The 27212-nt window shown below is 38.6% G+C and overlaps 1 pseudogene; it reads left to right on the top strand.

Annotated features, from left to right (window-relative positions):
• The window catches only part of LOC127446417 (P protein-like), a 232729-nt pseudogene that overhangs the window by 17883 nt on the left and 187634 nt on the right, over window positions 1-27212 (top strand).

The following is a 27212-nucleotide window of genomic DNA, read 5'->3' as shown; positions in this document are numbered from 1 at the left end:
CGTGCAGCGTGAAGCATTTACATGTTTCCATTGATCATGGTATAAATATTGGGGGGGGTTTACTTGTTTTGATTATTGGGGGGCTTACCTCCCCCATCCCCCCTGGAATCTACGCCCTTGGGTGTACGTTATGTATTAATCTTGTGTGACGGAGTGGACCGTCCCTGTTGGCTAATAAGCGCTGGCACTCATACACACACCAAACACTCCATTCATTCCCCTACCGCTATCCGCTTTCGGAGGCACGGGTGCACATGCTGATCATGAGCGCACAGAAATTTTCCCGCACCAACAGATTTTTCCCTCTGTCTTCATACATCCACAGTCATAAACACATGACGTTGATTGTTTGTTTGTACTTACCTGTTTCGTGTTAGTGTTTGTTTGTACTTACCTGTTGCATATTAGTGTTGGTGGAGTTGATCTATCGGATGACAGAGGCTGCGTCGGTGGCTAACCTGAGCGCTTGCTAGCGGCTGACATTTATGACGTTAGACCCGCGTCGCATCAACGCAGTGCCACTGGAAGCCGACGAAACCATGTTTGTGTTCTAAAGGGGAGAACAGTGATACTTACCTTTTATATGAGAGGGAATTTACATTAATTATGTTAATTGTTATGTGTAATGTCTTTGAAATGGTGACATTTATGTCTTTTGTGTTGTATATATGTATATAGAACGTATTTGTGGTACATCGATATATATATATATATATATATATATATATATATATATATATATATATATATATATATATATATATATATACTTACTGGTTAGTTGTACCGGTAAACTTGACCGACTGTCATCAAATTCACGGTGAGATCAGTCTGGATGCTATGGTGCAAAATTACATGCTTCACCGTTTAAGCTTTATACTTACACAGGAGTTACTCCTACACAAACTCAGGGTAAGCCAAAAAAAAAAAAAAAAAACATTTATCTACTGAATCACATCTGGCTAAGCGGGAATGTGATCAAGTGAAAACTAGAGTGAACATCGGCAGGGCATTTTATTCCTGGAGGCACCTTCATTTGGTTTTCGGGATCAAAACCGACCCTGAATTGGCACTCTTCTTATTGGACAGGTAAGCTTAAATAACAGCAAAGCATGTGAAATATAGTGCCATAAGGATTGATCTGTGTAATTTTAGCTAACTTGATCTTGCCTGCTAATGCTGACGAATTGCAAGCTACCTTCCTTTGCAACTTTCAAATAATTTAAACAATCTTCTCTTTATACTAAAAGTCAGGTATACAAGATAAATTTAAACAAATATGCTGGTTTCTTGATCATAGTACAACATATGACACACAAAACATACAATAGTGCAACATAACAGTGCAGTGCAACAGTAAACTGTCTGGTATAGTTCGGCAGTATGTAGCTGTATGTATGTATCAGTATGCTATGTTAGCTGATAAGTAGTTTTAGTTTAGTCTCAAAGTTTGTAGTAAAACAATCATAACTGTGTAATTTTAATTACGCTACCTCATCTGTCAGCATGATGCCGGTAAATCATGTTCAGTCTCTACGGTACATTATGGCTGTGTCTCGTTTGGAGGCTGCGTCCTCCGGAGATCGCATTTGTCGGCCGCATGGGTTATCGAGGCTGTATCGTTTCAGAAAAGCGAGTAGGACACTTCGAATGCAGCCTTCGAATGTGACCTTCTTTCACGGGAATTCGGAGGATGCATGAGGTGTATCCTTCGTGGGCACTTACAACCCACAATTCTTTGCTTCAACGGAAATGTCTAAAAAAACAATTACGCCAATTTGCCGGTAAATATGATGTTCAAACGCAAGGAATGTTAATTCCCAAGTTGAAGTACCTCAGTAGATGGGTGCAGAGTATATAATATGTATAATTATATTAATATATAATTAAAATAAAGTATTAGACTAAAAGTACACCTGTAAAATCTATTTTCTTTTCTCTTTACATCATTATAACTCTCCTAAGATGTACCTCATACATTCCTTTCTAAAGGGACTTTGTTCCCTTCTCACTCAAAGTGCTTGCTCTTGTTAAAGAGTGGCGTGCTGTCATAGCAACCATGTTACGTTCCGTTTCCGTTTGTCCTACGAAGGCCATCTCATTTAAATGAGGCTTGTTTAAAGGAGGACACTCAGTATACTGCAGCCTTCAAAGGACGCGTCCTACCTAGCATGCAGCCTTCCAAATGAGACACAGCCTATGTCATTGTTTTGGCCGTTGCTGGCTTGCTCCCTCGCGTCTCTATGGAGTGTGTGCACAAGTGTGAGAACGAGCAACAGGTAGCTGGCTGCAGTTCACTTAACGGCCACAGGTGTCATTAATAACAAGGGTTTCTGAATCTTACATACTGCACCTTCTCCCCCGCATTTACACACGCTCTCACACACACACATACGCTCGCACTCGCACGCGCACACACACACACACGCTCACACTCACATACGCTTGCACTCGTGTATATATATATATATATATATACATACAGCTGAAGTCACAAGTTTACATACACCTTAGCCAAATACATTTAAACTAAGTTTTCCACAATTCCTGACATTTAATCATGGAAAACATTCCCTGTATTAGGTTAGTTAGGATCACTATTTTAAGAATTTGAAATGTCAGAATAATAGTAGAGAGAAATATTTATTTCAGCTTTTCTTTCTTTCATCACATTCCCAGTGTGTCAGAAGTTTACATACACTTTTCTAGTATTTGGTATCATTGCCATTATTTTGACCCATTCCTCCAGACAGAACTGGTGTAACTGAGGTTTGTAGGCCTTCTTGCTCGCACACGTTTTTTCAGTTCTGCCCACAAATTTTCTATCAGATTGAGGTAAGGGCTTTGTGATGGCCACTCCAATACCTTGACTTTGTTGTCCTTAAGCCATTTTGCCAAAACTTTGGAGATATGCTTGTGGTCATTGTCCATTTGGAAGACCCATTTGCGACCAAGCTTTAAATTCCTGGCAGATGTCTTGAGATGTTGCTTCAATATATACACATAATTTTCCTTCCTCATGATGCCATCTATTTTGTGAAGTGCACCAGTCCCTCTTGCAGCAAAGTACCCCCACAACATAATGCTGCCACCCCCATGCTTCACGGCTGAGATGGTATTCTTCGGCTTGCAAGCCTCACCCTTTTTCCTCCAAACATAACGATGGTCATTATGGCCAAACAGTTCAATTTTTGTTTCAGCAGACCAGAGGACATTTCTCCAAAAAGTAAGATCTTTGACATCATTCTCTGGAATTTTCCAAGCTACTTAAAGGTACAGTTAACTTAGTGTATGTAAACTTCTGACCCACTGGAATTGTGATATAGTCAATTAAAAGTGAAACAATCTGTCTGTAAACAATTGTTGGAAAAATTACTTGTATCATGCACAAAGTAGATGTCCTAAACGACTTGGCAAAACTATAGTTTGCTAATATGAAATCTGTGGATTGGTTAAAAAAATTAGTTTTAATGACTTCAACCTAAGTGTATGTAAACTTCTGACTTCAACTGAATATATATTTAAGCAATATCACACGAGCAAGAGTGCGATATGGCCCTGCATCAGCACTACTGTGATTTGGCCGCAGGCACGAGGTAATCACAGCAGTGCTGATTTAGGGCCATATATCATGATTGCGAGTGTGATATTGCTTATATACCACAGTTCAATAAACAAACTGAGTACGATCACAAAAAACACATTTGTGCATGGAACTACTTTCTTACGCGATGGATCAGAATCTGCCATTGCTGGTTCAAACCAAACGATGTGTCCAAGCCTTCATTAGTAATACAAAAATGTCACTTTAGAAATAGTATCATGCTTTAGCTGTTTCTAACAATTTATTGGAGAAACAAGGATGTATGTATGTGTATGTGTGTGTGTGTGTGTGAGAGAGAGAGAGAGAGAGAGAGAGAGATATGGAGTGTAGTTGTCTCTCCTGAGCAGAGATGCTGTCGTGTGTTAGTCAGCTTTCTGAAGATAATGTCATTTTGGTGAAATGCATCCTATTATCTCAGTGGAAAAATAGCCGTCCAAGCAGGGGTATTCCTCCCTATTTCGCGGTAGCTGGTGTGCAAGAGTCTTTCACTATAGAAACCGCAATCTCCTCCGCCATTTTGAACAGTATTTCCTCTCCAATGTGGAAACTCCAGTTAGAGGTAAGTGCCTTGAGTTTTTGTAATTAAGCAGTCTGTTGTGTCTCTCAGCTGTGATGAGACTTAATGCTGAAGTTGTTATTTTAAAGCCATTTAAAGATATTTCCTAGCTTTAGTAGTGTAGTAGTAATATGAGTGATCACAGAGTGCTGTTGTATTTAAACACTGACTGACGCTGACTCACTTCACGTCACCAACTGGCTCATATTACACACAAAAATGGTCACAAAATTAAATGTAAAGAGACATATCTCTTAACACATATGCACTGCTCTTACACTTTAGTTTAGAATGGTATGAACACAATCGGAGTGAAACTAACTGTTGTTACCCTTCAGGGAATTCAAGCAACGAGTGGCTTACTTATAATTGTCTATTAAACTGAGATTAACTGAAATATTTCAACATTGAAAAAGTTACACACCTTACCTTTAATATTTGTTTCTTTTAAAACTCATACTGAGATAATTAATTATTTAGTGGAAAAGAATCTCAATGCAAAATGTGCTTTTAAATTTCAATTTAACAGTGCACTTTCACAGTTAAGGCTGACACTCGACTGAACGCATTTGGCATAAAGGTCTCCAGAACCCTTAGTGGGAGCTTTTCTGTGTGAAACAGCTGCTAATTGACTCCAAAGAGGATTGCTGCTCACACGTGGAGTCACATTATTGTAGTAACGTCATTGCAAATGCATGTGTATGTGTGTCTGTGTAAGAAAAAATGTGTATGTGTGTGTGTGTGAAAGAGAAGAATATGAGGATAGGGGTCTTAATCTCAAGCTTGTGGTGATACATTTGAGATTAGACTCTAAAGTTTTAGATCAGCCAGTGTGTGATTAATTGTTAGTCATGCATGAGATGAGATCTTCTTCCACTCTCATGACTGCTTTCTCCAGGAATCCTTTAATGATCACTGCTGCTCTCAGTGAAATTAGCTGATCACATCACATGGATTATTTTACTAAAGAAAAATGTTAATAGCTTTTTTCCCCTCTCTTCCTTCCTGGGAATATGTTCAAGCTAGAACAATGTTAGTACAATGTTACAAGCATTCAAATATATATAATTATTTTTTTAAATCTGCTGTGCTGCTCAGGATTGTGGATTCATTTAGAACTTAATTGAGAATGCTTATAAATTCCAAATAAATTCCTGAATTTAAATTGAGGTAATTAACAGAATGCAACAAATTTGGAACTGTTTTGTTCTGATATTCTGAAAAATCTCCATTTTGCAAACAGTACTCTATTATGTTCATTCAGTGGCATTGAGTGGCTCAGTAATTATTAAATTGGACTTCTAGGCCAGATCTAAGAGGATGCTAGGTGTCCTACAGGGCTCTGTATACTCCCACCTCTCTCGTTTCACTCTCATATGGACCTCACACACACAGATTCAGCACAATAAGAGGAGGCTTTGCTTCATTTATAAATCCAGCATTCATTGAGCTAACATTTCAAATCTCCTCTTCGTTGTGTAACTGCAGAGAGAGGGATTAAATGCCTTGAAATATCCTGTCTAATCTCCCTATTGCCAAAACTCAACACCAGGATATAGCTCCAGGAGGCCAGAGCTATTATGTTTTGTCTGGAGCGTGCACAAGCACGCACGCTCCCACGCACACACACAAACCCAGAGCCCACTGAAGAGATAAGGGGGACTTTGCCATTTGAATAGTTCAGACTATCATTAATTATGTCAGACAGATAATTTTTTAAGATTAAGGTATTACTTGAGAAGCTCAAATAATTGGCTTGCAGGACAACTAGAATCACAACACTGGTTTCTTTGAGTAATAGCTCAGAACCTTTTCTCCCTTTTACTTTTATTGAATTAGCAGTTGTTTTTTCATTAATTATGGGGTGTGAAATGTTTGCTTTATGACTTAATAAAGCTGTGCTTGTTACACAGCAAGAGCGAAACAAGGAGACCCAAGAGCAGAGGTTCAAAGGATTTATTAACAATAAATAGCAACTTAAGCTGTGCTGGCGAAGAGTGGAGAACCTGGCACCGGCTGCAGTAGCAGGGGAGAAGTTTGTGGATGTGTGTGTGCCTTGGCCGCACAATGGATCCGTGATCCGTGAGGACTCTGTGAATAATGTGTTCGTAGGCAAGTGTGTGCATCGTGGTAGTCAGGAGCAGATTCGTGAGGAATCCTCCGTTGAAGTGGTGTGAGGTGCAGAGAAAAAGCGCACAGCAGACTGGAAGGTAATCACTCTCCCGACACGTGGGCAGAGATGAGGAATCTTCTGTTGAAGATTCGTGAGCACAGAGAACATGCGTACAGCAAACTGGAAGGCAACCATACTCCCGACATGCGGGCAGAGACGGCCAACGAAACAGATACATGAGAAAGGACCAACTAGGCAGAGAGAGTGAGATAAGTTACTTCACACCAACAACATGACAACATGAAGGGATTAAGTAGGGAGTGAATCAACAGAGAACCAGGTGCTGCTAGCACGCTAATTAGTGGCATGATCAGCGTCCCCCTGGGAACAATCAGTGTTCCCATGGAAACACTGATCATGCATGCCGGCAGCGCCTGTGAAACATGAGGGAGAGAAATAACAAAACAAACAGAACAAACCGACAAACTCACCAGAGCCGTGACAGTACCACCACCACCCAGGGACGCCTCCTAGTGTCCCCAGCAGAATTACTTTGCCAGAGGTGTAACTGGTCTATGAGGGCGTGGTCCAGGATGTCCCGAGCCGGGACCCAACATCTCTCCTCAGGTCCATAACCTTCCTAGTCAATCAGGTACTGGAACCCTCTGCCCCTCCACCAGACGTTGAATGTACTTTAGGTTCTTATGATCAGTCCAGACCACGAAAGATACCCCCAAACCCTCTAACCAATGACGCCAGTCGGCCAAAGCCAGCCGGACAGCCAGAAATTCTGTTACCGATGTCGTAGTTCCATTCTGCTGGTGTTAAGCTGTGCAAAAAAAAGGCACACTGATGCATCTTTCCGTCCGAGGAAGAGCGCTGTGACAGGACCACTCCAATAGCAACCTTAGACGCATCCGCCTCCACCACAAACTGACATGCAGGGTCAGGAGTTACTAGGATACATGCTGTAGAAAACCGCTTCTTTAATTTAGTAAACACAACCTCGGCCCGCGGGGACCAACAAAAATCAGTGCGGGTGGAGGTGAGATCCGTCAGAGGCACAGTGAGTTGGCAGTAATTCCAAATAAACTTCCGATAGAAATGAACGAACCCCAGAAACCTCTGCAATGCCTTGCGAGAATCTGGGGTTGGCCAATCAGAGATGGCTCTGACCTTGGCAGGGTCCATGCACACTCCCTTTGACAAAACGATGAACCCCAGGAACCCCAGGAACGGAACCGACTGTGCATGAAAAGGGCACTTCACCGCCTTGACGAACAGCCAATTCTCTAGCAGTCGCTGAAGCACCTGCTTGACATGCTGAAAATGGTCCTGGATATTCTGGGAGAAGATCAGAATATCATCTAGATAAACAAACACAAAACGATCAACCATGTCTCTGAGCACGTCATTTACGAGCCCCTGGAAGACGGCGGGGGCGTTGACCAATCCAAAAGCCATAACTAAATATTCAAAGTGCCCCCTTTGGATGTTAAAAGCCATCTTCCACTCATCCCCCTTCCTGATCAAAACAGGTGATAAGCATTGCGTAGGTCCAACTTCATAAAGATGGACACTCCCTGCAAGAGTTCGAAAGCTGAGGACATCAACGGCAAAGGATAACAATTCTTCACCGTGATGTCATTCAGCCCCTGATAATTTATACAGGGTCTAAGTGAGCCATCTTTCTTCTCCACGAAGAAGAACCCCGCCCCTGCCGGCGATGAGGAAGGGCAGATGAGACTGTCTGTTAGAAAATCATTGATATACCTGTTCATGGCATCCCTCTCAGGAGCAGAGAGCGAATACAGCCATCCCCGAGGAGGTGAAGTGCCAGGAAGCAATTCAATCACACAGTCGTACGGGCGATGAGGAGGAAGGGTCGTGGTGCGGGACCGACTGAACACTGTCCTCAAGTCATGGTATGTCAGTGGTACTCCAGATAAATCCACTGGTTCATCCTGCAATGAAACACAATGATGGACAGGGGCGTGCCACTGAGGGTGTGGGCGGTGATAGGTTTATCCAACTGGACCATAGGAACCTGCCATTCGGAAGCCAAGTCGATGTCCATAAAGTTCCCTTTGGCTCCGGAATCCACCAGGGCTGAGACCATGTGACTGGTAGATCCATACTGCAGCTGAGCCGGAAGAAGTGTGCATAATCCGGGTGCTTTGTCCAAGAGTGTTGTGCTCACCAGTAACCCCCCACCTACTGATGAGTGGTGTCTTTTACCTGACAGGAAGCAGAGAAATGACCAGACTGGGCACAATGAAAGCATAATCTTTGAACGAGGCATCTCTGCTTCACCTTATGTGAGATCTGAGTTCTCCTGACTTGCATGGGCTCTGCATCGGGCCGTGATTCTGGTGACCTGGCCGAAACGGTGGACTGGGTTGGATGGCCAGCCACCCAAGTGGGTTGAGCGGCATTGACGGGGTAGGGCCAGATGTTGATCTACTTGGATGGCCAGATCCCCAAATCATTGAGGCGTGGAGGCAGATCCAAAGAATAGATTTCATCCTGGATGTCGTCGGAAAGCCCATGCAGAAACTGGTCCCACATGGCGTAATTGTTCCACTCACAAGAAGCAGCCAGGGTGCGGAACTCAATTGCGTAGTCTGAGACTCGCCGATCTCCCTGAGACAGTCTGGATAAGAGCCTCGCCGCCTCTCGACCTTGAGCCAAGCAATCAAGGTCTGCAGAGTTCCGTGGAGAAGGCGTGAAATGAAGCGCAACAGGGATGTCTGTTGTCCCACATGGTTGTCCCCCATTCACCGGTCCTTCTAGTGAGGAGTGTGATTACGCAAGCCAGCTTCATTGTCTCTGATGGGAAAGCAGATGGCTGTAACGTGAAGAACAAGGAACACTGTGAAAGGAATGTGCTACAGGATCCTGCCTCACCTGGAAACGAGGTTGGAGGAGGGATATGAGCCTCTGAGCGCCCAGATACATGGGGAACCGCTGGAGCTGGTGAGGGTGCTTCCTGAGTGAGACCAGCATCAAAGGATTTATTAACAATAAATAACAACTTAAGCTGTGCTGGCGAAGAGTGGAGAACCTGGGACCGGCTGCAGTAGCAGGGGAGAAGTTTGTGGATGTGTGTGTGCCTTGGCCGCACAATGGAATAATGTGTTCGTAGGCGAGTGTGTGCATCGTGGTAGTCAGGAGCAGATTCGTGAGGAATCCTCCGTTGAAGTGGTGTGAGGTGCAGAGAAAAAGCGCACAGCAGACTGGAAGGTAATCACTCTCCCGACACGTGGGCAGAGATGAGGAATCCTCCGTTGAAGATTCGTGAGCACAGAGAACAAGCGTACAGCAAACTGGAAGGCAACCACACTCCCGACATGCGGGCAGAGATGGCCAACCAAACAGATACACGAGACAGGACCAACTAGGCAGAGAGAGTGAGATAAGTTACTTCACACCAAACAACAATCTAGCCAAGATACTGACAACATGAAGGGATTAAGTAGGGAGTGAATCAGCGGAGAACAAGGTGCTGCTAGCACGCTAATTAGTGGCATGATCAGCATTCCCCTGGGAACAATCAGTGTTCCCATGGAAACACTGATCATGCATGCCAGCAGTGCCTGCAAAACATGAGGGAGAGAGATAACAAAACAAACCGACAAACTCACCGGAGCCGTGACAGTACTTTTCTGTGGAGGTTAAGAAGATTAATTACCGAACTGTTGTATAATATTATTTAAATGTGCATCATGAAAATAAAAGATGTTAGCAATATAGGCCAAAACTATTATTGTACAGAATTATACATGACCCTGTAAACATGTTGCTATAGAGACAGCATGTAGATGTTGAAGCAACTTGAGAGATATTTGGGTCAGGATAGCAGTTATTAGATGCATTATATTCCCCATTTCTTTGATTAATAATTTAATCTTAGAAACATGGCATGTGTTAAGTGATTAAATGTAATTGCTCATCCACCCTGACGAGTTATAAGCTGCGAGTTAAATCATCAAGAAACCATCAAACAGAGACAGTTGTAGGAAAGATGCAACGAATCAGAAGGTAGAGAAAGGAGAGGCAGTATGTGGAAGAATTATTGCCTGAGATCATTAACCAAAGAAATGCTGTGTAAATCGTGCATTAATCTTTTTTTGTAAAGCTTAGCAGTACCTGTTAATCCTTGCAAAATCTGATTATGGCATTAAAGGAATAGTTCACCCCAAAATTAAAATTCTGTCAGTATTTACTCGCCTTCCAAACACCTATGACTTTCTTTCTTCTGTGGAACACAAAAGGTGATTTTCTGAAGAATATCCTCCTTTCCATATAATGAAAGTGAATAAGAACTGGGGCTGTCAAGCTACAAAACTTGTGTGCTATTTTCCAAGCCTTCTGAAGTCAAACAATAACTTTATGTGAGGAACAGATGGAAATTTCAGTTAGTAAATGTAAGTTATTCACTTAAAATCTTGACATCCACATTAGAGAAGTAATGATTTCCAGTTTGTGAACGAATTGTTCTTTTGAGTCAAATCTTTTCACTGAATCTGTTGATACAGTTCACAAAACCGGTTCATAAAAGTAATTCCTGAATCAGACAGATTCGGTTCACAAGTTCAACTCACTAGTTCTATTATCGTGTTGCAAATGTTAACAGTCACTAGAGCAGTGTTTCTCAATCCTTTCCTGGAGTACCACTAACACAACACATTTTGGATGTCTCTTTAATTCAACACACCTGATTCTACTGATTAGCTCATTAGCAGAATGTACTTTGATCTAAATTGAGTATGTCAAATAAGGGAGACATCCAAAATGTGTAGTGTTAGTGGTACTCCAGGACAGGATTGAGAAACACTACACTAGAGGGAAAGATTATCTTTAAATAAATACTTAAATTTCTGTCTGTTTCTCGCACAAAGCTGTAGTATGGCTTGAGAAGTCTTGGAACATAGTCATTTGGACCACTTTTTAGACTTTTTAGATACTTTTATGGTGCATTTTTGTAATTTTGGAGCTTGACAGCCCCATGAAATCCTCATTCATTTTTTTAAATGAAAAATTTGCCTTTTGTGTTCTATGGAGAAAGGAAAGTTATACCAGTTTGGAAGGAAATTAATTTTCAGTTTTTGTGTGAACTATTCCTTTAAGACACATTTATGTTACTGTCATGTAACAGACTTTGTTTGATACATTGAGCCAAGAGCAAGAGTTTTGATGGTGCTGTAAAGGTGTCTAAACAGAGTAACATCCTCTAAGCTGACCAGAAGAAGGACTTTAAGTTCTGCTCAAAGACTTTTAGTTCCATTTTATTTCAGCTGCCAGTTTTTTATAGAACATTCATTAAAAATGAATGCCAAGAATTGATTTCTAAATGTGGCTGAGATGTTATTTATGAAAGACATCATGCTCCGATTTAATAGGTCCTCTCGTTGCCCTCAGGCACAGCTTCAGCATGGTAAACCTCCTCAAAGGCAAATCCACTCAGACCAACCACATGGAATGGTGAGCCTGTGTGCATTTCCTCATTATTTACTGTACTTTATTTTATTTTTAACACTGGTTTGATCATGTTTTTATTTGTTTTCATCAGAATTCAATGATGGTTTGTTTTTTCTTTATTTAATTTCTTTTGACGTCTAATTTTTTTGGCCCACCTAACAATAAAAAAATACAAGATTTACTATATGTATAAAGCCATAAAAACCATCAGGCATCTATCTCATCAATCCACCACATTAATATTTACAATTTCGAACAAACAAATAACAACAGTTAGTCCCGGACCTCTAATCTGATTGGACAACATTTGTTCCAATAATGCTGATATTTCGTATAACACTAGGATGCTTCACTGTTTGTATCTCTCTGTTTGTCTGTGTTAATGGCATTCCAAGGAGGCTGTCAGTATGACATGAATCATAAGTAAATGACATTTTTAACTATTTGAATGTACTTTAATCATCTGTCAAGCATTATATAATGTTATGTTTCTAATGTTTCTATTGAAAGTCATTATAAAGATGTATAGATAGTAGCTGTTTCCAAATAATTAGGGTGACCATATTGTGGTTTTCCAAAAAGAGGACACCTTTTTTTTTTCGCCTCGTGGAATAATAGGGTTAAAAACAGTGTTACTATGAATGCAAACTTTAATACAGTCAAAAAGACACTCTATTAGCATAACATAAATATATATAAATAAATAAAAATGTCCAACATTCTTTTGAATATCCATGTACTAAAATAAAATATTTGATGCCATGAGTATACCTTCATTTACTATTACTATTATTTTGAATGGCCATGGAAAATGAAGCAATGTGATAAAAATTTTACCTGGTCGCAAAAAGTAGTCTGTTAATTTACCTGATGAACTTTCACCTTTTGCTGAACCTTAATGCTTCGCAGAGCTAATGTGTGCTTCTAAATCACTTGCACCTTTATTAGCAACTGACACATAAGTGCCAGCTTTACATGTCATACATTCTGCTTCCCATGGATCTCGACCTGGACGAAAGCATGGGAATTTTTGTGCAAATCTTCTGTAAATTTGCACTTTCGTTTAGGCATTGTTTCCATTCAGAAAAAGAGGTCGTATGGTCACCCTAAAGTAGCATAACTTCCAATGTTGTTTTGTCTTATTGAAAACAGTTGTTTTAAAATAAATAGCATTACAAAAGTTAGGCAACAATGACATTAGACACAACGATTGCTAGTCATATCAGATAAAATCAAACAGTGGAATCTATTATAACTTTGCTAGCAGGCAAATAGACCAAGGTAGTGACTGGTTTAGAGACTGGCATTATTACTAGCATAAAAGTAAATTTTTTCCTTCCTCGAAAATGAAATTGAAAGCACTGCAATATCACAATCCATAATAAAATGCACCATTAGAGTGGCTAACACTATCTAACGAACTACCTTGCTAAGAGAGCTACCTGTTGTCGCTACCTCTGAAAAGTCAATCCGATGTTGCTTCGTGTTTTATTACGGGCTCTGTTACTTTCCCTTTTTGGTTGCAGACTCTACTCGGTTCGAGGTTTTTTTATTTTGAAAACGGGCGATTCCCAAAAGGGTTGCCTTTTTGAATTATCCATAGTCAGTGTGGCTCAACTGTTGTGGCCACAAGCTTTCAGCTTCAAACAACTACCACACATATACATGCGCTGTTGTAGCTGGACCTTCCTTTCTTTACGGACATGACGTAAACATGCACGGATGAATGACGGAAGTATGCAATTTCCCGACAAATTGGTCCAGACACCTCTAAAATATAAATCATTATTATAGACTTACCATAGTGAATCGGGGTAAGGCAAAACATGGTTTGGAAGATGGATTGTTGTTGTACTTGCTTATTAATTACATTTTGTAACACAAAAATCTTAGTGTAGCTTTAAAATTTGTTTTGTCAGACCAGCAACGCAGCCAGGAAGCTCCGCCCCTTCCGCACATACAGTGTCCAGCATTCCACACTTACTATTTCTTCCAAAGTCCTGGATACCAAGCTATTGACTTGGCTTTAGTCAAGCAGACTCCTGCAGAACAGCTGTATGAATATTGCCTTGGGGTTTGTAATTACCGACCTTATTCTCATTCAGTAATGAGAAAAAGTGGTTTTGTGACCTACATTTCTAAAAATTACTTCATATTTTACCTGGTTGAAGGCAAACACAGTTCCACACATGATGTATGGCATTTTGATATCTGGAAGTGGTCTTGACCTCTATGTACTTTTTAATTAAACTAAACACTGCCTGCAGTGAAGTATCAACACTTTGTTGAGTTGTTGATTCCCACACATACATTGAAATTGATCCTAGACTTTCAATGGAAATTTTCACTGTGTAATTTCTCTCAATTTGTGTCAGTCAGGAATATGTTAGGAATAATAAACCACACCATATCCATTAATAAAAAAATTTTTTGCATACAAATTATTTCGTGTTTTTGTACAAATAAATTTTTTTTTTCATGTAACACTTAATGCACAGCAATATCTGTATATAAGTAAGCAATTTGTAGGTTGACTTCCTGAACAGTGTAAACACTATGACATCTTCTTGCTGAACCAGTGGCATTAGTTTGGGGCAGGACTATCTGTTTAGTGGTGAAATTGACTAGCTTGTCCGAACAATGGTAGGGTAGGGAGGTGTTAGGGAAACCTTTTTGGCATCAACATTAACAATCAGCAATTAACAATATTTTGACAGTTAGCGATACTAGTGGCACAGAATTTACATACTTCACCTTTAAATCTAGCTGTAAACAGCCATTCCCTCTTGGCTAACCTTTAGTATCATCTGACAAAGTAAAACATCATGACAGATTCACTTCTGCAGCTTTAACATTAGAAAGCAATCAGTCATCTAAATGCTAATAGCAACCATGCAACAGGATTAAGCGTATGCTGAGACAAACGACAGGTGCTAAAAGCCTCTTATGCTACACAATTCTTTAGTGAATTCAAGCTAAGAGAGGACGCAGAAATGTTGAGGGCCTAGACATAACTAGAGGCTTTTCTTTTGATTATAGGCAACAAGATACATTATTCCATCTGAGAGCACAATATACTTGCACTATTTGCATTCAGATCACTGCCTTTCAGAGGAAATGAGAAAAGTATTAATGAGGGCAGTAGATAGCTACCAGCCATGTTAGCATTATGACAACAGTTTACCCTAAATAGGCTCTCATATCTCAGTGGGCTATTATGATAGCATTGAGAAACAATGAATACATTTAAAACTTGTTGTTGATCCTATGCCTTTCCATTAGCAATGAGAACACTGCTTTCCAATAACTCTGGGTGTTGTAACATGCCAAAAGACCTATCAGTAAATGTTATATTCTATTTATGAAGATGGAATATTCAGCTTTAAAGAGAACACAATATTATCCCAACAAATCACACTGACAACGTCTTGATCTAATTCTAGCACTGTGACTGTAATTGAAATACAGGTGTAATCCTTATGACTCTTCAATAGAGTTTATAAATCATTGGCTTAAAGGGATAGTTCACCCAAAAATTAAAAATATCTATTTATTTACTCACCCTCATGCCATTCCAGATGTGTATGACTTTATTTCTTCTGTCTTCTGTTCTCTCTTTTTTTTTTTTTGAAGAATATTTCAGCTTTGTAGGTCCTCACAATGCAAGTGAATGGGTACCAAAATTTTGAAGCTCCAAAAGGATATAATGGCAGCATAAAAGTAATCCATAAGACTCCAGTGGTTAAATCTAGATCATCAGAAGTGATATGATAGGTGTGGGTGAGAAACAGATCAATATTTAAGTCCTTTTTTTACTATCAATCTCCACTTTCACATTCTTAAGAATTTTTAGTAAAAAAGGACGTAAATATTGATCTATTTCTCACCCACACCTATCATATCGCTTCTGAAGATATACATTTAACCACTGGAGTCTTATGGATTACTTTTATACTGCCTTTATGTGCATTTTGGAAATTTTGTTGGTACCCTTTCACTTGCATTGTGAGGACCTACACAGCTGAAATATTCTTTCAAAAATGTTTGTTTGTGTTCAGCAGAAGAAAGCCATACTCATCTGGAATGGCATGACGGTGAGTTAATAATGAGAGAATTTTTATTTTTGGATGAACTAACACTTTAATAGTTCCAGTAGGGAGACAGGGGTGAATCAAGGACACATTCTCAGGAAAATAGCTTTAAAAACAACTAAATGATTTAAAAATGTAAAGCAATAAATAATTCATACTTCAACAATATTGAATAGTTGAAAATAAAATACTTGATGTTTGCTTCCCACACAGTAATAATGCATTCCAAAAACGTGTTACATCTATTTCTATATTGGTTACATTTTATAATAAGGTTGTATTCATTAACATTAATAAACTACCTTAGTTACTAACACAAACTAACAATGAGCAATACTTTTACAGCACTAGATTATGCTGGTTACTGTTAATTTGAACATACGTATAAATTTTTTTACATTAAAAGTTGCATATGTACTATGAACTAACATAAACAATGTACATGTTTTATGAATTAACCTTAACCAACATAAATAAATGCTGTAAAAATGTTTTTCATTGTTCGTTCGTGTAGGTATTGTTATGATACCTAACGCTTTTACGATAACACTTTACAACAAGGTTCCATTTGTTAACATTAATTAATGTATTAGGTATCATGAACAAGCACTGAACAATATATTTTTAAAGCATTTATTAATCTTAGTTAATGTTAGTTAATAAAAATACAATTGTTCATTATTAGTTCATAATGCATTAACTAATGTTAACTAATATAACTTTTTATTTAAAAAATGTATTAGTATGTTGAAACTTAACATTAATTAGTAAATGCTGTAAAAGTATTGTTCATTATTAGTTCATGTTAACTAATGTTAACAAATGGAACCTTATTATAAAGTGTTACCACTTTTACTAATGTTAACATATAGAACCTTATTGTAAAGTTGTACATGTGTATTTTTGTTATTGTTAAATTATTATAAAATTTAAATGACATTTTAGCATTAACTTATGAAATGGGATAGATATGAAATAGTAAAAAAACAAAACAAAAAAAACGTGTTTGTCAATTATTTTGTGAAAAATGAACCCAATGACTTTGTGGAATGATGTTCTTTCTGCTTGAACGTGTTGTGCAGCATAACCTACAAGACACTGCATGACGCCAGCCTACGGCCTGGAGAGGATTCATGGGAGGTGAGCTCTACTGAACTGGAGAGGAGGTGCAGGCTGGGCAGTGAGGTGACCAGTCTCTCCCACATCACATCGATAGAGAAATCTGAAAATTATTTCAAACTATTGTCCCCCATCAGGTATGCCATAGCTCTAATCCCAGATCACTATGTGTAATGGTGTAACCAAAGGTTAAATGTTAAAACCCTTAATGTAACTTTGTGTATAGTAATAAAGCTGAGTATAGTAAGGCTGAAAACATTAAATGGTTGTGGAAAAATTTTTACTGCAGCAACTCACATCGCAAGTGTTGTTGGAAGATCTTAGCTGTAAAGAATTAATTGCGAAAGCATTGCACACTTCTGACTGACACATTAATTGAGTTTCTGTTCAGAAGCAGAGGGCATAACAAGTGCCTAAATTTGTTTTTATGGGTATTGCTTTGGAACAACAAGTCATCACCATTTTTGTCATCGTTGTTCTTTGTTCAGTAAGTTATACAGCCGGCAGACTTGATCAACATTTATAAAGTGCTTTCATTATATACAGTGGTGTCCAAAGGTCTAAGCCCACATTAAACATTTGCAATTCAAATTCAAAGTTAAAATAAAATGTAAACAAAGAAAAATGAGGACATATGAATAATAAATGTTATACCATATACCATATTCATACCATATATTAAGAAATTCTGAAATTCATGTAAATTTTTCAATTTAATGTTTCACTCAAATTATTACCTTGATAAAATAATTTGTAATTAATTTTCTTTATTAAATACAAAAATGTGCTCTCAGACTTTTAGACCCCACAGAAGAACAATATGCACTTGTTATGATTTTATTATATACAAAGCCTAATCGTTGTATTCCTCTGCCCATGTGACTGTGCAATAATGTTTATTGGAATCATTAGCTGTTTTTCAGCATGTATCCTGACAGGGAGAGCCCCTGGAGAATGCTGGCAGTCTCATCCACCGATAGCTTCTGTATCCTCTCCTTACAAAACAATCTGTGCTGTCTTGGTTTGCACTTAAGCCCGGTGCACACTGTACAGTTTTGGCCATGACTCTGGCGTCTGAGACAAATTTCGGGAATCTTAAAATATTTCTGTCATCTTAGGGAAAAATCGACAATCTTACAACATTCAGTGTGACATGTTCACCGACGGCAAATTAATAGCTTTTGCGATGATCTTTAGTCTCCAAAGAAGTTCTGACAGTGTCAGAAATGTAGCATTGCGTTCATATAGTGTGACTGCTATTACGACGGCCAGATGAGATAGTCCGCTCCTTTCTCGCATCACCATTCACTTGAAAAGAAACCTCCTCAGCATCTGCACCATATCAACATTTGTGCCCAGTTATCACTCTACTCAAGCTCTTTCAGTGTTTTTTCTTCTTTTCATTTTATATCAAAAGTTTTAATAAATAAATAAATAAATACTTTTGAGAAAATACTTGGAGAAAAGTGTAACACTTCAGCAATATGAAAGCTTTATTCCCTGAATTAAATAAATACAAAGCTTACAAAATGAAAATAAATAAATTATTGTATTTTCTTAACACGTTTTTTCTTTACATTTATCATGCATTTTCTTTACAAATGTATTTTAATTACTATTTAATAAATAACTTTTAACAAATGTACTTTGTCTGTAAACTTCTTTAGTTAAAATTCACACTACTCCAATTTCATAAAAAAAAATGTTTTTTTATATTGCTAAGTATTTATGGGATGTTTTAATCCAAATCAGCAGATACAATTGGATACAATTATAGAAATCTATGACATGTTTGTGCATTATCCATAGGGAATTTGCAAGCGCAATATATTATCAGCCTATATGAATTCAAAATTTTGCGTGGCCGATAGGTTACTAATCTAAAAGAGGAGAAAGACGTTCTATAACCCACCTTTTTTGTTTTCCCTTATGTGAACGCAGAAATTTGAAGTTTTTTGGGCCACAGGTCTTTTTATTTCCACAATAAATCTTTGCTTGTGGTAGCTAATTATTACTGTAGGCTACCTTCTGCACTTGCATTCATTCTCATCATCTGTAATTTTTTTATTTGTGATAAGGCTGTCTTATCCGAAACTGATTTGGTCAAAACTGATCTCGTGAAAATCTGTACATAATTTACGAGTTGGCTATTTCGTATGGTCTCGCACGATGTTGTTTGCATAAATTCATCACGTGCAAATTCCGGGATGTCTGATGCGGAAGTAAACGCGAGTTCCGCGCATGAGGCATTAAGGACATGCTTATTAATATTATGCCCTTACCCAAACCGCTTATCTAAACTTAATCAGTCAGTAGAGTATGTAAACATGATAGGAAGCTGTTGTGTGACAGAAGCAAGTGATTGTAGTGTATTAGATGGACACTACATCCAGTGATGTCCTTGGCTGTAGTGAAAGTCCTAGGAATTCAGACGAGTGCAGTCACACAATATCATACGAATTAGCCAAATTTCGAAAAGTCATACGAATCCTGACGATTTCGCCTTGAGAGTGTGTTGCAATGACAGTACTCTGTGCTAAGGGGTGGGTGAAATACCAATTGCAGTGTTGCCAGATCTCGCAAGAGAAACAAGCATCATGGTCTGGAAAAACAAGCCAAAAAATAAGCCACTTGCCTCAACAAAATAAGCTAAAATAAGCAATATTTTTTTCCTGTGTGGTGGATTTATCGGCATAGAAATCATAACAAGCAGTTAATTAAGTATAATTTTATTTACAGATCTGCTTCTGAGTCAAAACCTGACAGCATCAAATCTGTATTAATGCATCATATCTGACAATAATTCAGTGAAGACTTGGAAACAGCTGAGAAATGTACTTTTTACCTCTAATAATGTTTTCCTTGTACCTGAAATAGCTGTCCATGTTTATGTAGTAATTATACATAGTTGTTAAAAACGTCTTCATTCAGAGAATGTGACATCCACAATGGGCAATTAGGCAAAGAAATGTGTGATGTAGCAGTTTCCTTCAGGGTCAAAGCACATTTTTTCAGGCAACATAAAGTGGTGTAGTTCCAAAACTTTACTGTGATAACCCCTTTGGCCTTTGGTTTCATAAAACAATTTTCATAACAAAATGAACCAGTTATAACCGGTTACCAGCATTTAAAAATAAAGCTTTCACTCCGGAACAATTGAAAATCACTTTGTTCCGCTTTTCAGTTATGTTCTGCTAAAAATTATCTTCGTTTTCGGTTTTCGTTTTCGTTCCTTGAACTGTTTTTAGTCCCTGTAAATAACAATAATTAATTCTCTAGTCAGATATATACTGTGATGATGCATGCCACTGCAGTAACTCCTCAGACCCTGCAGAGATTTTGTATTGGCCGGAGATTGCACTGAAGAATCATGCTAATTAATTTCCGTTTCTGTGATGATCTCACCATCTGCTATTTACAGCGGCCTGTGTCATGATAACAGTTTTGCTTCAGAACTTCGTGCATAATAAGAGATCTGCCTGATACTTGCAGTATTCTAGGGTTTCTGCAGAGCTTTACAGATGAATGTGAAGAGTGAACAATGCACTGAAGTGCTGCAGAGTACCGTCTGCTGGTGGGAGGAGACAGACTATCCAGTTCAAGATTGTTTGCCCAAAATGTAGCAATGGCTAGTTTGACATCTGTTTGCAAAACTTTGCCAAAACACTGATTTAAGTCAGCATGAAATCAACATTGACACTATTTACTTCCTTAATGCATGTTTTTGGTCTTATTGAGAATGATTAGTTGGTGCATGCTATTTTTTTTTTTTTTTATTATTATAATTTTTTGTCTTCTATCAAAATGTAAAAACTTGCTCTTTCTCTGAAACTACTTACCTTTTTTGATGACATCTACAAGCTATTGGTTGAGCTATTGGTTACAGGTGCCCTGAGAAGACTATAGCTACAGGCAGAGCTCTAAAAAGAGGCGGGAGCTCCAAACCGCTAGCAAAGATGTAGGGACCCCCTAACCTAACCCTTTCCCTAACTGTGTGCGGAAGTGACGCTACCTTTTGGAGTTGGAACAACCCCCTTTTGGAGTAACCCCTCCCCCCATTGGAGTAACCACACCCTCTTTTGGAGATTACACCCCCATTTGGAGATCTCCAGCCTCAGCTATACCTACTTGGGTGCACTCAATAATATACTTGTTTTTGTTCCGTTTACACCTATTGATGTCGATGCAACATTTAGCAAAAACAGAACTTCTCAGTTACCAGTATCATTGTAAATATGCGGCATTCACATTCAGCCATGATTAATTTACTCTGTGAGTGAAAGCATCCAAATACTAGAGTCGAATTAAAACAAGTAATATTCGGCTGGTTATTTGATTTCAACATGGATGTCTGCCCAGCACTATAGGTAGAATAAAGCTGCTTTTTCCCAAAGCCTAACATAACTTGTCTTCATCTCATGTGAGTGTACATATTTTTCAAAAAATACTATTCCACTATAACTATTTCTTTGTTTTAAAGTTTAACAATTAGCATAAAATGACTGACTGCACCTTTAATGTTAATTAGCAGCCAAATAGCTACAGTATTTAGGCATTTTAGCCCCACACTGCACACATTGTTCTAGAATGGTTTGAGGAACATTATGAAGAGTTCAAGGTGTTCCCCTGGCCTCCAAATTCCCCAGATCTCAATCCATCCCATCTGTGGGATGTGCTGGAGCAACAAATCCAATCCACGGCTTCTCCACCTTGCAACTTACAGGATCTGCTGCTAATATCTCAGTGCCAGATACCACAGAACACCTTCAGGGGTCTTGTAGAGTCCATGCCTCAGTGGGTCGCCACTGTTTTGGTGACACGTGGAGGACCAACAGCATATTAGGCAGGTGGTCATAATGTTTTGGCTCATCTGTGTATTTATGTCTAATTGTGCAGCAGCATGTCATAAATGTTTGATGCAGCATGTCTTGTTTTTCTAATTGTGCAGCAGCATGTCCACATGCTTAACTCAGTGTGTCTGTGTATGTTCTAGCAGTAGCAAGTCTCTGTACTTTTATAACGGGAGCCAGCTGGCACTTGTTAGCGTGCCTGCCTCCCATGCTGAAGACCCTGGTTCGAATCCTGCTTGGAGCAGGACTGGTTACAGTGGTGCCATGACCCGGATGGGAGTGAGGTTTAGGGGATTTAGTGTAACGGGAGCCAGCTGGTGCATGATAGCTGTGCAGTATGTGTAAACCGAACTCCCCTGTCCTCAGGAGGCGCACTAGCAACTGATGCTAAAGGCTGTAGCCTTTAGCCTCCTCATTAGCGCACCTACCTCCCATGCCGGAGACCCCAGTTCGAATTGCTCAGAGCAGGACCAGTTACACTTGCACTGGAGCAGCAGCAGAGTAGCAGATGTAGTCCGCCAAGACCAATATCCTATCAATATTTCATACATTAACATGCAAATCTTCCAGCGAGCTGTCATGACTGAACTTAAATAATGCATTTAGTGGAAATAACTATACAAAAAAAATTATATTTACATAATAGAATGTTTAATCATGCCAAACATTTTAGTGGCATATGGTTAATAAACATTTTCATGTTTATTGTCTCTTAGAATAACTGAAGGCAAACAAAACCAGATTTTTTCCCCTTATAATCAGAGAGCAACAGAACAGAACCGTTTTTACTGATAGGAGGTCCATGCAATAAATCCCTTATATTTACTTTTTTCATTTGTAAGAATTACCACGATATAGACTTGTCATGTAGTTACATTGGTCAATGTAACTATGCTATATAAAAACAGCTCCTGTGTCCAAAACTCTGTAGTGTCAGAGTATGTATTGTATTTGATTAAGGACACACTTCCCAGCCAGTAAAACAGTATGTTCTTTAGGTATGTATACGAGTAGTATAAATAGATTCCGCACAAACTTTATCCTGGGATGCGTGTATTGACCCGCAACCAGAATATATGATGTATTAACAACAAACATGAAAATAATCTACTCTGGTATTGTTAAATCTCAAGTCTCATGTCTCATTTATTTATAAAGCACTTTCAAACTACACTGTAGAACCAAAGTGCTGAATATTAAAGAATAAAGGAATAGAAACAACCATAAAATCACATCACACAGTAGCAATAAAATAAGAAAAGAAATGAAGAAAACAAACATAAAAGCACTACACACAGTGTCCATCAAAAATGAAAAGCCAGTGAAAACAAAAAAGTTTTTAAGCACCCTTTAAAAATATATATAGTAGGATCTAATATCAAGTGGTAGACCATTCCACAACCTCGGACCAGCAACAGAGAAAGCATGATCCCCTTTGAGCTTTAAGCATGACATGGGGCTAGTTAGAAGTAACTGATTGGCAGATCTTTACGATCTACATTGGAAATTTATGAGCTCAATCATGTAACCAGGGACCATACCATGAACCACTTTAAAAACAAATAGCAGGACCTTGTATTAAATCCTGTATTGCACTGGTAACCAATGTAGTGAGGCCAATACAGGAGAAATGTGGTCCCTCCTCTTAGCATTTATGAGATGCATAGCAGCTGCAACCGTGACATTGATGCCTGACTAGTTCCCAGATAAATGGCATTACAGTAGTCCAGAAAGGAGGAGATAAAAGCATGTACAACTGTCTCCAGATCACTAATAGATCAAACTGATTTCAGTTTGGCAATGGCTCTAAGTTGATAAAACAGCTTTTCTCAACAGCCTTAATCTGCTTGTCAAATTTAAGAGCTGAATCAAATGTTTACTTAGGTTTGCAAATTAGCAGCCCATGCACCTAAGCCATTAATAGTATCTCCACCACATAAATTATATCCAAAAATAATGATCTCTGTCTTCTCATTTAACTGGAGAAGATTTTGTCCCATCCAAATTTTAACCTCTTGTAAACATAATAAAAAAGATGTGTTAACTCCAGGTTTCATGGGGTGATAAATCTGTGTATCATCTGCAAACATGTGGTAAAATATACCATATTTCTTAAAAATCATTCCAAGGGGGAGCATATACAAAGAAAACAAAATTGGACCTAAAATAGATCCTTGAGGGTCACCACAAGTAATGGTACTGTGGAAGAAGAAAAATCTCCAACACTTACCAAAAAAGATCTATCCTCAAGGTAGGTTAAACAAGCACCATTTAAGTACAAGTAACAACATTCTAGGAATATATATCGCTTACATTTGAAAATAGCTGTGCAACTAGTGGTTCACCGCTGTTCTTTTAATTCCAGCATTTTGAACGTGACGTCTCAGCTCCCGAGGGATTATGGGATTGTAAAGTGTCCAATCGATCCACACTTCAGAATCTCACCGGAAATAGTAGATCATCCGGGTATTTCTCGCTTACTCTTTTATGAATACTGAGGGTTCAGACATACTACTCCATTACTGTTTTTGGCATACTATATAGTAAGGAAGTATGCAGATTTGGATGCAGCAAGCATTTATTTTTGCAGTTCTGTTCGGTGGCGCTATTGGCACAGAAAGTACACATTACAGCTTTAAACTATCAGGAGTTAAACTAATTTAGAGTCTGACTTATAGATTGCATTATGCAAAATATATTTAATAGAAAAGGACACATATGTGAAATATAACTAGTACTGTAAATGTTTTTTTTTTCCTCAGATGATTACACTGTACCATTGATCTTTATTAAGATTATGCCAAACATTCACAAAATAAACTTTAAGATCTTTCCAACAGGTGCTGTATAACTGGACTATACTTTTGCATTACCAACAAAGTGACCAAATTCTGAGAACAAGGACATTTGAGATGGTTAGCAGGTACGATTAGAGCTGCATTTTTGCATTTTCACTTCTCATTGCTTAATTTTAACCCTTATTCTAATTAGTGTGGTTTACTTTAGGTCCTCATTAGGATCAGAACAATTGCACTGATAAACTGGCAAAGCAAGAAAATGATAAGAATTAAATGCAAAGATGTTTGATTTTTTACAAAATACATTAGTACTGATCTGTTTTTCTCAACAAAATGTTATATATATATATATATATATATATATATATATATATATCGTTATACCACTGTCAACAGAATCAGACTGAGGATAACAAGACTGATTAAAAAGTACTTTAAATTGATGCAAGTTCAACAAAGTCCAGTAAAATTTAAAAATATTGTGTGTTTTATGGTTTTTACCGTAATTGTATATGCTTTATCAGTCTACATGTGTCTCCATCTCTCTAATCTCTATTTTTCTCTCTTTTCCCGGTCAGTGCTCCTATTCTGATCAGTGTCCAGGCCTTTCTGTTAGACAATCAGGTAGTCCCTCTGTCCATGATTCACCAGTCACTCTATGTGACCGTGGAAACACAGGTGCTTATGGCTGGATTGATCCTGGCAGGAGTCTATGTCCTCATCAACTCGGTAAAATATGTGGTGTCGGTGTGAAGACACACTTTCCACTCTGTAAAATAATCCATTCAAAGTCAATGGTGCCTCCTTGACTCATGCCTTATTTCATTCCCATAAACAAGAGCATCTCTGCTGTTATGCCACATTGACTCCACACAAAGCGGTCTGAGATTTGTGTTTGCTCGTCTGTAGTCTTTTTTAACTTTAGAAGAAGAGCCTCAGCCATGTGTGGGTGTTTTTATTCATACACTGTTATTGTGCTTGTAGATATAGCAGTCCAGCACTACTGGTTTGTACACTGCCAGGGCTTTCATAAATTCCAGTTTCTTATTTGTACCACTGCTGAGCACTAGAGGTCACTGGGCTCTGCTAATGTTAGCAGGATGAGGTTTCTACTGGCCCACACAGACTGTGATTCTTAGAGAGTAAAGTATATTGGATTTTTGTAATACTGCGTCTGATTATGGGTTGTTTCTTTGGCAATTCTTGGCTGGTTTCTGAAAATATGTACTGATGGGGTGCTCAAGATGTCAGTGTGATAATAATATCCTACTTTTAAAAATCTTATTGTAATAGAATAATATTTTGTTCAATACCAGAGAACAACCTGTGATAACAGTGTCTGTGTTGATAATGCATATTCTGAGCATATGTTAAGTGCAATGCATATGCCATAGAACTCAATTTGCCCTAAAGCCATTCTGAAAAATGCAGTATTTTCTCATGCTGTCAGATCTCTTTAAGTTTGGAGTGGATCACAATACATTGAAGAAATGCTAATTAGAGATTTATTAGAGATTAATAGAGAGCCTCACAGGGAAAACACACACACACAAACACACACACACACACACACACACACACACACACACACACACACACACACACACATACATACAGTTGTGCTCAAAAGTTTGCATACCCTTGGAGAATTGGTAATACAGGTGCATCTCAATAAATTAGAATGTCGTGGAAAAGTTCATTTATTTCAGTAATTCAACTCAAATTGTGAAACTCGTGTATTAAATAAATTCAGTGCACACAGACTGAAGTAGTTTAAGTCTTTGGTTCTTTTAATTGTGATGATTTTGGCTCACATTTAACAAAAACCCACCAATTCACTATTTCAGAAAATTAGAATATGGTGACATGCCAATCAGCTAATCAACTCAAAACACCTGCAAAGGTTTCCTGAGCCTTCAAAATGGTCTCTCAGTTTGGTTCACTAGGCTACACAATCATGGGGAAGACTGCTGATCTGACAGTTGTCCAGAAGACAATCATTGACACCCTTCACAAGGAGGGTAAGCCACAAACATTCATTGCCAAAGAAGCTGGCTGTTCACAGAGTGCTGTATCCAAGCATGTAAACAGAAAGTTGAGTGGAAGGAAAAAGTGTGGAATAAAAAGATGCACAACCAACCGAGAGAACCGCAGCCTTATGAGGATTGTCAAGCAAAATTGATTCAAGAATTTGGGTGAACTTCACAAGGAATGGACTGAGGCTGGTGTCAAGGCATCAACCACACACAGACATGTCAAGGAATTTGGCTACAGTTGTCGTTTTCCTCTTGTTAAGCCACTCCTGAACCACAGACAACATCAGAGGCGTCTTACCTGGGCTAAGGAGAAGAAAAACTGGACTGTTGCCCAGTGGTCCAAAGTCCTCTTTTCAGATGAGAGCAAGTTTTGTATTTCATTTGGAAACCAAGGCCCTAGAGTCTGGAGGAAGGGTGGAGAAGCTCATAGCCCAAGTTGCTTGAAGTCCAGTGTTAAGTTTCCACAGTCTGTGATGATTTGGGGTGCAATGTCATCTGCTGGTGTTGGTCCATTGTGTTTTTTGAAAACCAAAGTCACTGCACCCGTTTACCAAGAAATTTTGG

The sequence above is a fragment of the Myxocyprinus asiaticus genome, chromosome 9, assembly GCF_019703515.2.
Source record: "Myxocyprinus asiaticus isolate MX2 ecotype Aquarium Trade chromosome 9, UBuf_Myxa_2, whole genome shotgun sequence".
Lineage (NCBI taxonomy): Eukaryota > Metazoa > Chordata > Actinopteri > Cypriniformes > Catostomidae > Myxocyprinus > Myxocyprinus asiaticus.
Note: the sequence above shows the minus strand (reverse complement) of the source record. Positions and strands in the feature narration are given on the sequence as shown.